We start from the raw sequence: 12,243 nt of genomic DNA on the forward strand, positions 1-12,243 counted from the left end.
GCAGCGTGGAAAGGACTTCGGGAAGCGCCAGTCCGCGAGTCTCTCTCCAGCCTCAGAGCCCTCCTCCCTCCCCCGTCATGCGTGGAAATTCCAGCTGCCACCGTGGGAACGAAACCTCTCTTCCAGAGACCTGCATCCCGTGCGGCATTCTCAGTGACTTTGAGGGACTCAGCGTCACTTTCCCCGTCTTGGATAAGGCCGAGAGGAGCAGCCGCCACCTGCCTGAGGCCAAGGCAATAAACCTACACCACACAGAAAGTCTGAGTCCCGCAAGAAGGGGTGCAAAGCAGCGCTCAGGGTTCTTTCCTTCCAGCTCGGTTTCGGCTGGGGACTGGCGGAGCGGACGCGGAGGAGGGGCTCCAGCGGGGTGGGGTTGGGACCTCGCGCCCCGCGGGGGTCGCCGCGGGAGGTGGGGGGAGGGGAGCAGTGGCCGCGCGGGCTCGGCCCTCCCCGGGGGCGGGGCTCTAGGTCTGCCCCGCCCTTCCCCACCCCTCCCCCATGTCCTTTTCCACCCGCCCCCGCAGTAGGAAAGGGAGAGGGAGGGGGGGAAAAGGAAAGTGCTGTTCTGTGGAAAGGGGCGGAAGGAGGGGGAGAAAAAAAAAAGAAAAGGGAACAGAAACATGGCCGTCAGCTGTCGGAGCGGTAGTGCAGCGGGCAGCTCCTAGGCGACCCGCCGCCCGCACGGCCGGACTCGAGAGAGCAGAGGCGCCCGCGCGAGCTCGCGCTCCCGGCCGTTATCGCTGCACGCGGCTCCCCTCGAGACCGAGCCCGTGAGGCGGCGCAGGCGCAGATCGGGCCGTGGCGGCGGCGGCCGCGGGAGCAAGTCCCCCGCCCGGCTGTGCCGAGGGCGCGCAGGCCGCGAAGCCGGCGCTTTCATGCCCCAGGAAGGGGCTGTGTCTGGGTGGCACTGAAGGTGGAGCGGGCGGCAGGTGAGTCTGCGGTGGAGGGCCTTTCGCGGAGGAACCCTGTGCCGCGCCACCGCGGGGCCCGCGCTCCGGTGTTGCGGAGGGCGCCGGGCAGGTAGCAACTCCGAGGGCTTAGTTCCGATGGCCAGCCTGCGCGGGGTCGCCAAGCAGGCGGAAAGTGGCCGGGGCTGGCGTTCCCGGCCTAGTTTCTCCTCGGTTTCCGGGGGCGGGGAGTCCCCGGAGCCTGCGGGGAGTGATGATGGGGGGAGAGGCCGCGCCAGTACGGGCCTCCGCGCGCCGCCCGCCCCGGCTCCTGAGAGCCACTTGCCAGGACGCGCGAGGGGTCTGGGCCCTGGGGACATCCTGGGAGACGGCCGTGTGGGAGGGGGCTGGGCGGGGAGGGGGCGGGGATTGGGTTAGAGTGGGTGGAGAGCGAGGGCTGGGGTCTGGCGAGAAGGGTCCAGAGACCGCGGCGGGAGACCTGGGGGCCCGAGCAGGTGTCGCAGGTGAATGGAGGGCATGTCCTCCTCTGCCTTACCGTGGCTGATCCTCAGGGCTTCCTTGTGGGAAATGACTTTTCGGAAGGCTGGTTCCATTAAACTCCGAGTGACTAAACACAAATAAAACCAACTAATGAGCGCCTAGCGCTGACTGGTGTAGAGAGAGCTGTAACTTTTCTGCACTGAGAATGCTTTCCTTTTTTTTCTTCTGCTGCTTCATGGACCTTTTTTCCCTTCCGTCGCATCAGAACAAATAAGGAATGACCCAGTTTTAGAGAGTACCGTCGTCCCATCCCTTTTTGTGTTTGTTTCACACGGGAAAATTTAGGCCAGTTACCGAAGTTAGTTGTGTAAATGTGAGGGTGTCATCTCTAGTAACGAACGAACCCTCAGCTGTCTGTGTGTTTTGCCTAAAAGAGATTGTCAAACATCGTAATCTGGGAATTTGATTTACTGAGACTGCTTAATTGTGTACAAACTCGTGTTAAGTCTTTTTCCCTAGACCTCTATTTGCGGTAGGAGTAGATCTTCCCTTCCGGTCTTCCGGTTTAGAAGGTGAGGGGTATAGTAAGACGGGGAAGAATATTAGCGCTAAGGCGCCAAGTTTTTAATGAATACTTGATTTGGGGGGAGCGTCTGTATTAAGCTATCCGAAATGAAGAGCATAGTTTATGATGTTCTTTGTACACGTAAGAGCAAAATCGGTATCAAAAGGAAAACTCTGAGCGTTAAAGAATGTCTGTCAGTTCTTGTTCAGTAATAATCATTAAAAAACACCATTATATTTTATTTTCTGCCCTGTTCTTTGCATTAATTACCGTTAAAAGGTTGGTAAACCGTCCTCTTGCTGTGAGGCTGGGGACTCAGAAATGAATTTAGATTTGTATTAGTGAGGGTGAACTGCCTCGTATAGGCTTGTTTTGACTCATTTTTCTCATAATGGCAAACTCAATCCAAATTTTGCACTACATTGGTATCTCGTGTGGCCATTTTGCAAAATAGTTGATTTTAGTGAACCGGTAATATGCTAGTTGATTTTGGCCATACATAGTACCTCAGTGCACTACGGTTTTAGACTTGTTAATTTGGATAATAGATATGCGATGATGTTAGAAATGTTGAAGTTGAATATTGGAGTAATTTATACTCTTCTATAATTTGTAAATGAGTGCATCCTGTTGTTGAGAGTAAACATAGTATTTTGTAGTAGAAACTTGAGTTTTCAGCTGAAGAAATTGGCAGTAGAGCTGGTGTGTGGAGACTTCTTAAAATGCAAATGTTTTAAATTACAAGGAACTGCAGTGATGTGTAGGCTGTGACAATTCGTGGTGCCAGACTTGGAAGATTATTTGGTTGAGGTGCTCTCTATAAAGAAACATATTATCTTCAGTAAAAGCTAGTTTGTAGCTATACACAAGGATTTAAATGATAAAGATACATAAAGGCACCTTTGCTCTTTGTATATCTTACAGTTAGTACCAAAACATCTCGTATTTTCTTTGGAGTTTCCTGCCAAGACAGTTACTGATTTTGCATTGGCTTTGCTGCTCATTTTGAACGTTAGTCTCACCCTTGCAACTTAAGTACAGGTTGTAAAGAAAAAGAAAGCTGCTGAGTCAGAGGCAGGTTGTCTCATTTGGTCTTTCTGATTTGCAGAAGGGAATTTCTGTTAGAATTTCAGTTTCCAATATAATATGCTTGCTGAAACTGAGATAGTAAGGGCAAATAAGCTTTCCTAATGCAAGAATTAAAATTTTATGTTCTGTCAGATACTGCCTCGAGTTTTATCTCCTCTTCAGATTGTCAGTTTGACAGACTTGTAGTAAATGGAATGCCTTGTTGGGATTGGAGATTGCTTTGTAAGGCTTAAAAGTTGGGGAAAGTTGTACATGTTACAGCTGGTGTAAACGTGTAGGGTTAGCATCAGATTGTAGGAAATTCCAAAATCAGATACATTTATTATTTGAAATTTAAAACAGTTTTTTTTTGGGAAGAAATTAGGTAATTTATAAACTTAAAAATGTTTTCTACTTATGTCAGTACATAATAACAAATAAGTAAGTGTAGTAGAGCTTAATGTGCTACTTGAAAACTTTTTATTGGAAAAGAATATAACATGATTAAAGGAAATTCAAAAGGAAAAAATTTAATTCTCACCTATCTTACATTTTTCTTTATTCTTATTCTATTTGTATAATATATTAATATAATGTACTAATCCATTCCATACTTGTATATAATTCTGTGGTTAATAATCCTACAATTGTCTTTTTTTTATTTTTAAAGACTTTTTATTTATTTGAGATAGAGCATGCCCAGGAGCAGGGATGCAGGGCAGAGGGAGAGGGTGAGGGAGAAGCAGACTCCCTGCAGAGCAGGGAGCCTGAGACTCCGGGCTGGATCCCAGGACCCTGAGATCATGGCCTGAGCCAAAGGGAGACACTTAACCCACTGAGCCACACAGGCACCCCATATATAATTGTCTTTAAAAAAAAAAAAAAGATTTAGAGTCTGTGTGTGCACATGGTAGGTGGGGGGCAGAGGGAGAGAATCTCAAGCAGACTCCCTGCAGAGCCCATTGTCTGGGGACTTGATCTCAGGACCTGGAGATCGTGCCCTGAGCTGAAATCCAGAGCCTGCCGCTTAACTGACTGAGCCATCTAGGCGCCCCACATAATTGTCTTTTTAAACATAACATGTTTTCCTTGGTGCTGTTAATTTATGGCTTTGTAATAGTCAAAAGTTTTGCTGTTTCATGGTGAATTTGACTGTTTCTCTGTCTTTTAACATTTTTGTAGTTCCACTTTATTACTCTTAAAATAATATGATAATGAAATCATTTTGCTAATATGATAGTCCAAACCAAATTATTATTATTATTATTATTTTTAAAGATTTTATTTATTTGTCGGAAAGAGAGAGAGAGAGCACAAGCAGGGGGAGCAGCAGGCAGAGGGAGAAGCAGGCCTGATGCGGGACTCGATCCGAGGACCCTGGGATCATGACCTGAGCCAAAGGCAGCCGCTTAACCAACTGAGCCACCCAGGTGTCCCCAAACCAAATTATTTTTTAAACTTTTGAAAAATTAAACATTCTTTGAACTGTTTCATTTGCGGTGGATTATTAGGGCTCCTCTAATACAGTATTTAATTGAGAACAGAATTAAAGAAAGATGAAAAACTAGATATGCCTGTATGACTTGAATTCATTGAGGAGGTAGCATAATATAAATTCATAATTCTCCCTGTTACTGATTTGCTATGTTTCTATGTTTATTAATTTTACTTTTGAAATATAGTAAGTAATAGTCTTAGAGTCTTAATTCTTTTTTTTTTAAGATTTTTCTATTTGACAGAGAGAGACATGGCGAGAGAGGGAACACAAGCAGGGGGAGTGGGAGAGGGAGAAGCAGGCTTCCCGCAGAGCAGGGAGCCTGATGCGGGACTCGATCCTGGGACCCTCGGATCATGGCCTGAGCCGAAGGCAGACACTTATTGACCGAGCCACCCAGGCGCCCCAATTCTTTTTTTTTAAAATTTTTATTGTTATGTTAATCACCATACATTACATCATTAGTTTTTGATGTAGTGTTCCATGATTCATTGTTTGTGCATAACACCCAGTGCTCCACGCAGAATGTGCTCTCTTTAATACCCGTCACCAGGCTAACCCGTCCCCCCACCCCCTCCCCTCTAGAACCCTGAGTTTGTTTTTCAGAGTCCATCGTCTCTAATGGTTCGTCTCCCCCTCCAACTTACTCCCCTTCATTCTTCCCTTCCTGCTATCTTCTTCTTTTTTTTTTCTTAACATGTATTGCATTATTTGTTTCAGAAGTACAGATCTGTGATTCATCAGGCTTGTACAATTCACAACGCTCACCATAGCACATACCCTCCCCAATGTCTATCACCCAGCCACCCAATCCCTCCCACCCCCCCACCACTCCAGCAACCCTCAGTTTGTTTCCTGAGATTAAGAATTCTTCATATCAGTGAGGTCATATGATACATGTCTTTCTCTGACTTATTTCACTCAGCATAACACCCTCCAGTTCCATCCACGTCGTTGCAAATGGCAAGATCTCATTCCTTTTGATGGCTGCATAATATTCCATTGTGTATATATACCACATCTTCTTTATCCATTCATCTGTCAATGGACATCTTGGCTCTTTCCACAGTTTCAGGTGCCCCAATTCTTAATTCTTAAAGTAATACTGTGGGGCATAAATGTTTCTCAGTGTAACTTACTTCAACCAGACCTAATATTTACAAATCTAGATTTACATAATCTTTTGACTTGTAGAAGAGTAATCTTAATAGGATTTTAAAAGTCTTTTTTTTTTAAGATTTTATTTATTTATTTGAGAGAGAGAGAGAGAATGAGAGAGAGAACATGAGAGAGGGGAGGGTCAGAGGGAGAAGCAGACTCCCTGCTGAGCAGGGAGCCCAATGTAGGGCTCGATCCTGGGACTCCAGGATCATGACCTGAGCCAAAGGCAGTTGCTTAACCAAGTGAGCCACCCAGGCGCCCCAGATTTTAAAAGTCTTTGAAATATTTTAAAGGACTCCTTGAATCTAGTTTTTTTATGGTGTATATGCAGTTTATATATATCTTAATTTAGGGAAACTTAGATCCTAAAAGCATAAATGTTATGAGTCTCTTTAATTATGGAGAAAAGAATGTATTAAATAGGTACTGTGCTACCGGCTAGGGATAAAAAGATGAATAACATACAGTATGAATATTTAAAGTCTAGTAGGATTAACAGTCTTATAGATATGCATCACAACTACAACATGACAGATCTAAAATAGAGCAAACGTCTGTATAGAAGCAGAGGGAAGTCCCTAACTATTTTTGGTGTGGATTAGAGGTGGTGAATTCACATAGAAGGAGACATTTGATTTACAACTCAAAAGAATGATATGAAAAGGTACAAAGTAATGAAAACAGTGGATTTAATTAAAATCCAAATAATGTAGTATAGGTACACAGGTAGTTTTGAAGGGAAATAGAGACTAAGCTGGAGGGGAAAGCAGGGCTATGTCATGAAGGGTCTTAAAAGTCAAATAAGAAATTAAGACCATACCCTGTGGGGAACAGGAAACCATGTAATGATTTCAGGCTGTGAATATCTTTGGCTTGGTTGCGAAGGATGGATATGGGAGAGCAGCTTGGGTGAGGCTGCAGGTTCATTAGAAGATCTTGAAGGCATCCAGGTGAGAATTGAGAACAGTCGTAGAGATGGAAAAAAATGAATAGAATTGAGAACTGTTATATGATACAAACATTTTTCTCTGGCTCAGAAGCCTTGATTTACCCTTATCTTCTCCTTGTCCAGTATGCACCTGTCACACCAGCCAACTTTCAGGTTCTTTCTCTTAGAACCCTTGCATATGCTGTTCCATTTACATGTTAGTTTTTCTGAGCCAGCTTTCCTGATCACATTGTCTTGTTAGGGAGAGCAGTTACTCTCAGACCACCTAGTTATTTTATTCTGCAGAATTTCTTTTCTTACTTTCCTTCCTTCCTTCCTTCATATTTGTACACCTTACCAGTTTGGAGGTTATATGCGATTTGGCGCCTTTTTATTTTTTGTAAGTGTGGGTCTATTTCTGGTCTCTCTTTTTCTGTTCCATTGGTCTGTATTCTTATACCAGTGCTATATTGTCTTTATTGCTATTTCTATATAGCAGACCTTACAACCAGGTAGTGTATGTCCTTCAGCAGTATCTTTTTTCAACATTGCTTTAGTTATTTTAGATCTTTAGCATTTTCATATAAACTATAGACAATGCTTATCAGTTTTTACAAAAAGCCTGATGAGGAGAATTGACATCTTACTAATATTGAGTCTTCTGATACTTTAACATGGCATATCATTCTATTTATTTAGGTCTCTAGTTTTTTTTGGTAGCGTTTTTGTAATTTTTTTTTTGTAGGTCTTGTATATATTTTGTTCAATTTATTCCTAAGTATTTAATGTTTTTTGATGCATTCTGTTGTCAGTGATACTGTATTTTAAATTTCTTTTCCCCAGTTTTTTATTGATAGTGTAGAAAATACAATTGATTCTCTTGCATATGCTGTTTTGTATTCCATTATTACCAAATTCACTTTTTACGTCTAATAGTTTTTATGTAGATTCCTTAGGATTTTTTTCATACACACTCATGTCTATAGAGAAAGCCATTTTTGCTGCTTCATTTCTAATCACTATACCCTTTTTTTTTTTTGCAACTAGCTAGATTCGTGCTATTACCACTAGAAGATTAGTGCTATTCACTAGAAATATAATGCAATTTAAAATTTTCTGGTAGCCCCACAATGAGAGGCAACACTAAGTCATTAAATATAATACATTTTTTACTCCACCACCTCCAACATATTATTCACATGTGTAGTAGTTTCCCCAGCCATAACAAATTACCACAAACCATGTGGTCTAACACAACAGAAATTAATTAATCTCAGTTCTGGAAACTAGAGGTCTGAAATCAAGGTGTGGCAGGGACTTGCTCCCTCTAAAGGCTCTAGGAAAGATTCCTTCCTTGCCTCTTCCTATTTCTGGGGGTTGCTGGCAATCCTTAGATATAGGGCTATTTAGATTTTCTGTTTCTTTTTGTGTCAGTTTTGGTAATTTGTGTCTTTTAAAAATTTTGTCCATTTCAAATAGGTTGTTGAATTTATTGGTGTGAAAGTATTTATAATATTCCTTTGTTATTTACCAATACACCTTCTTTCATTCTTCATATTGGTAATTTCACCTCTTGCTTTTTTTATTGATTTAGAGGTACTGGTTTCTGTTGCTATTGCTTGTCCATTTTCAATTTTATTGATTTCTGCTCTTTTTTTTTTTTTCTTCTACTTACTCTTGGTTTAATTTGCTTTTCTTCTTCTAGCTTCTTTAGGTGAACCCTTAGATCACTGATTTAAAAACTTTCCTCTTTTCTTTTTCTTTTTTTAAAGATTTTATTTATTTGACAGAGCACAAGCAGAGGGAGAGAGAAGGAGAAGCAGGCTCCCTGCTGAGCAAGGAGCCCGATGTGGGACTCGATCCCAGGACCCTGGGATCATGACCCGGGCTGAAGGCAGCTGCTTAACCAACTGAGCCACCCAGGCATCCCTAAACTTTCCTCTTTTCTAATATAAGTGCTTAAAGCTATAAATTTTCTTCTAAACATTACTTTATCTGAATTTCACAAATTAATTTCTGTTATTTTCATTCAGTTCAGAATATTTTCTAATTTCTCTTGTGATTTTTTTTTTGATGGATTATTTGGAAGAGTGTTGTTTAATTTCTAAATACTTGTGGAATTTTATAAGATGTCTTCCTATTACTGATTCCAAATTTAATTCCACTGTGGTCAGAGAACATGTTGTGTATATTCTTTTAAATTTATCCAGGCTTTATTTATGGGCCAGCATCTTGTTTATCTAGGTGAATGTTCTATGTGCACTTGAAAAGAATGTGTATTTTGCAGTTGTTAGGTGGAGTATTCTATAAATATCAGTTATATCAAGTTGATCGTGTTCTTCAAATTTTGTGTATCCTTACTGATTTTCTGTATACTTTTTCTGTGAATTACTGAGAAGTGTTGGAAATTCTTTAATTGTGGATATGTTTATTTCTCCTTTCAATTCTGTCAGTTTGCATATGAAAAGATGCTCAACATGACTCATCATCAGGGAAATACAAATCAAAACTACAATCAGATACCACCTCACATCTGTTAGAATGGCTAAAATTAACACAGGAAACAACAGATGTCAGTGAGGATGCAGAGAAAGGGGACCCCTCTTATCCTGTTGGTGGGAATGCAAAATGTGCAGCCACTCTGGAAAATGGAATGGAGGTTCCTCAAAAAAGTTAAAAATAGAACTACCTTAGGACCCAGAAATTGCACTACTGTTTATTCAAAGGATACAAAAATAGTGATTTGAAGGGGCACATGCATCCTGATATTTATAGCAGCATTATCAACAATAGCCAAATTATGTTAAGAATCCAAATGTCCATTGATTGATGAATGAATAAAGAAGGTGTGTGTGTGTGTGTGTGTGTGTGTGTGTGTGTGTGTGTATAATGGAATATATACAAATATAAAGTGGAATATTACTCAGCCATCAAAAAGAATATCTTGCCATTTGCAATGCAATGGATGGAGCTGGAGTGTATTATGATAAGTGAAATAAATCAGGGAAAGACAAATACCATGTGATTTCACTCATATGTGGGATTTAAGAAACAAAATAGATGACCATAGGGGAAAGGAAAACAAAAGAGAGGAAGAGGCAAACCATAAGAGACTCTTAACTATAGGAAACAAACTGAAGGGGAGGTGGGCAGAGGATGGGCTAAATAGGTAATAGGTATTAAAGAGGGCACTTGCTATGATGAGTGTTGGGTGTTATTTGTAAGTGATGAATCACTAAGTTCTATTTCTGAAACTAATATTACACTATATGTTAAGTAACTAAAATTTAAGTAAAAACTTAAAATGTTAAAAAGAAACCACAAAAAACCCTCCCAAGCCCGCCCCTTCCGATTCTGTCAGTTTGTGCTACATATACTTTGATGCTCTCGTTAGATGTATATACTTTTAGGATTGTTAAGCTTGATGAATGAACTTTATTATGAGATGTTTCTCTTTATCACTGTTCTGAAGTCCTCTTTTGCCTGTTGGTAATATGGCCACTCAGGGGACGCCTGGGTGGTACAGTCAGTTAAGTGACCAACTCTTGGTTTTGGCTCAGGTTGTGATATCAGGGTCATGAGATCGAGCCCAGTGTCAGGCTCCACGCACTGTGTAGAGTCTGCTTGAGATTTTCTTTCCCTCTGCCTCTCCTGCTTGTGCTCTCTCCCTCTCTCTCTCTCTCTCCCTCTCTCTCTCTCTCTCAAATAAATAAATAAATCTTTAAAAAAAAATATGGCCACTCACGCTTTTTTACATGCTAAATGTTTTTGCATACTTGCACTTTTTTAGAAAGTAGACTTTATTTTTTATTTTTTAAAAGATTTATTTATTTATTTATTTTTAAGATTTATTTATTCATTTGACAGAGAGAGAGAGAGAAACGACGAGAGAGGGAGCACAAGCAAGGGGAGTGGGAGAGGGAGAAGCAGGCTTCCCTCTGAACAGGGAGCCCGATGCGGGGCTCCATCCCAGGACCGTGGGATCATGACCTGAACCAAAGGCAGACGCTTAATGACTGAGCTACCCAGGCGCCCCAAGATTTTTTATTTATTTGAGGCTGAGCACAAGCAGGGGGGAGGAGCAGAGGGAGAGGGAAAAGCAGACTCTACACTGAGCAGGGAGCCTGATGGGGGCTCAATCCCAGGACCCTGTGATCATGACCTGAGCTGAAGGCAGATGCTTAACCAACTAAGCCACCCAGGTGCCCCTAGACTTTATTTTTTTGAACAGTTTTAGATTTATAGAAAAGTTGAGAGGGTAGTACAGAGAGTTCTCTACACCCTGGACCCAGTTTCTCCTATTTTTAACAGCTTATTGATTACTGTGGTACATCTGTTACAATTAATGAACTAATGTTAATACATTATTATTAACTAAAGTCTGCAGTTTATTCAGATTTCCTTAGTTTTTACCTAAAGTACTTTTTCTGTTCCAGGATCTTATCTAGATACACCATTACATTGAGTTGTCATGTCTCCTTAGGCTACTTTTGGGTATAACAGTTTCTTAGTTGTTCCTTGTTCTTCATAACCATGACAGTTTAGAGGAGCATTGGTCAGTCATTTTTTAGGATGTTCCTCTAGTGGAATTTTTCTGATGTTTTTTCTTAGGATTAGAGAGGGGTTATAAGTTTTTGTGAGGAAGATCGATCAGAGAGGTAAAGTGCCATTTCCATCAAATATTAAGGATGCCTGCTATCAACATGATTTATGATCTTGATGTTGATCTTGATTACCTGGCCAAAGTAGTGTTTTTCATGTTTCTCTACTGTAAGTTTAGTCCCTCTTCTCCCTTTCTGTTGCGTGCTCTTTGGAAGGAAGTCACTAAGCTCATTTTACACGTAAGGATTAGGGAGTAACATTCCTTGAGATCAGAGTATCTGCAGAAGTTATTTGAAATTCTTTTGCATGGGAGATTTGTCTGTTTTCCTTAATGTATTACTTTATTCATGTCATTAATTTATATCGGTATGGACTTATGGATATTTATTTTATACTTTGGGTTATAATCCAGTACTACTTTATTTGCTCAAATTGTTGTAGCTATTGTTTTTGGCTATTGAGAGCTCTTTCGGTTGACTCCTGTGCTCCTTTGACATACACTCTCAGTGTGGGTTTATACTCTTGGTGTTTATTTTTTGAACACTTACTTTCTGGCACTAAAAAGTGCTCCAGGGGCGCCTGGGTGGCTCAGTCGTTAAGCGTCTGCCTTCGGCTCAGGTCATGATCCCAGGGTCCTGGGATCGAGCCCCGCATTGGGCTCCCTGATCTGTGGGAAGCCTGCTTCTCCCTCTCCCACTCCCCCTGCTTGTGTTCCTGCTCTCGCTATCTCTGTCTTTCTGTCAAATAAATAATAAAGTCTTTAAAAAAAATAAATCATACAGCAATTAGTCTTTTCATATTAGCATCTTTCATTTTGCAATGTGCATTTAAGATTCCTTCATTTTTTTTATGGCTTGATAACTCATTGCTTTTTATCACTGAATCATCCATTGTATGAACGTATCACAGTTTATCCATTCACCTACTGAATGACAACTTCCTTGCCTCCAGTTTTTGGTGATTATGAATACAGCTGCTATAAACATTGTATGTAGGTTTTGCATAGACAAAAGTTTTCAAATAAATTTGGGTAAAT

At 41.2% G+C, this 12,243-nt stretch overlaps 1 protein-coding gene across 4 annotated transcripts in view; it reads left to right on the forward strand.

Annotated features, from left to right (window-relative positions):
- Positions 1-651: 651 nt before the first annotated feature.
- Positions 652-12,243, forward strand: part of DENND4C (DENN domain containing 4C) — a 135,215-nt gene continuing 123,623 nt past the window's right edge. For 2 of the 4 annotated variants that reach the window (XR_012374787.1, XM_073880856.1), the window contains exon 1: positions 799-929. The gene's annotated coding sequence lies outside the window, so the exon portion shown is untranslated. Of the gene's footprint in view, positions 930-12,243 lie in introns of all 4 variants that reach the window. The other 2 variants (XM_025887828.2, XM_025887829.2) reach the window with 2 other exon arrangements.

This window comes from Callorhinus ursinus, unplaced genomic scaffold (assembly GCF_003265705.2).
Source record: "Callorhinus ursinus isolate GAN/ISIS: 27379988/994484 unplaced genomic scaffold, GSC_fseal_2.0 scaffold39, whole genome shotgun sequence".
In the NCBI taxonomy this organism is placed as follows: Eukaryota; Metazoa; Chordata; class Mammalia; order Carnivora; family Otariidae; genus Callorhinus; species Callorhinus ursinus.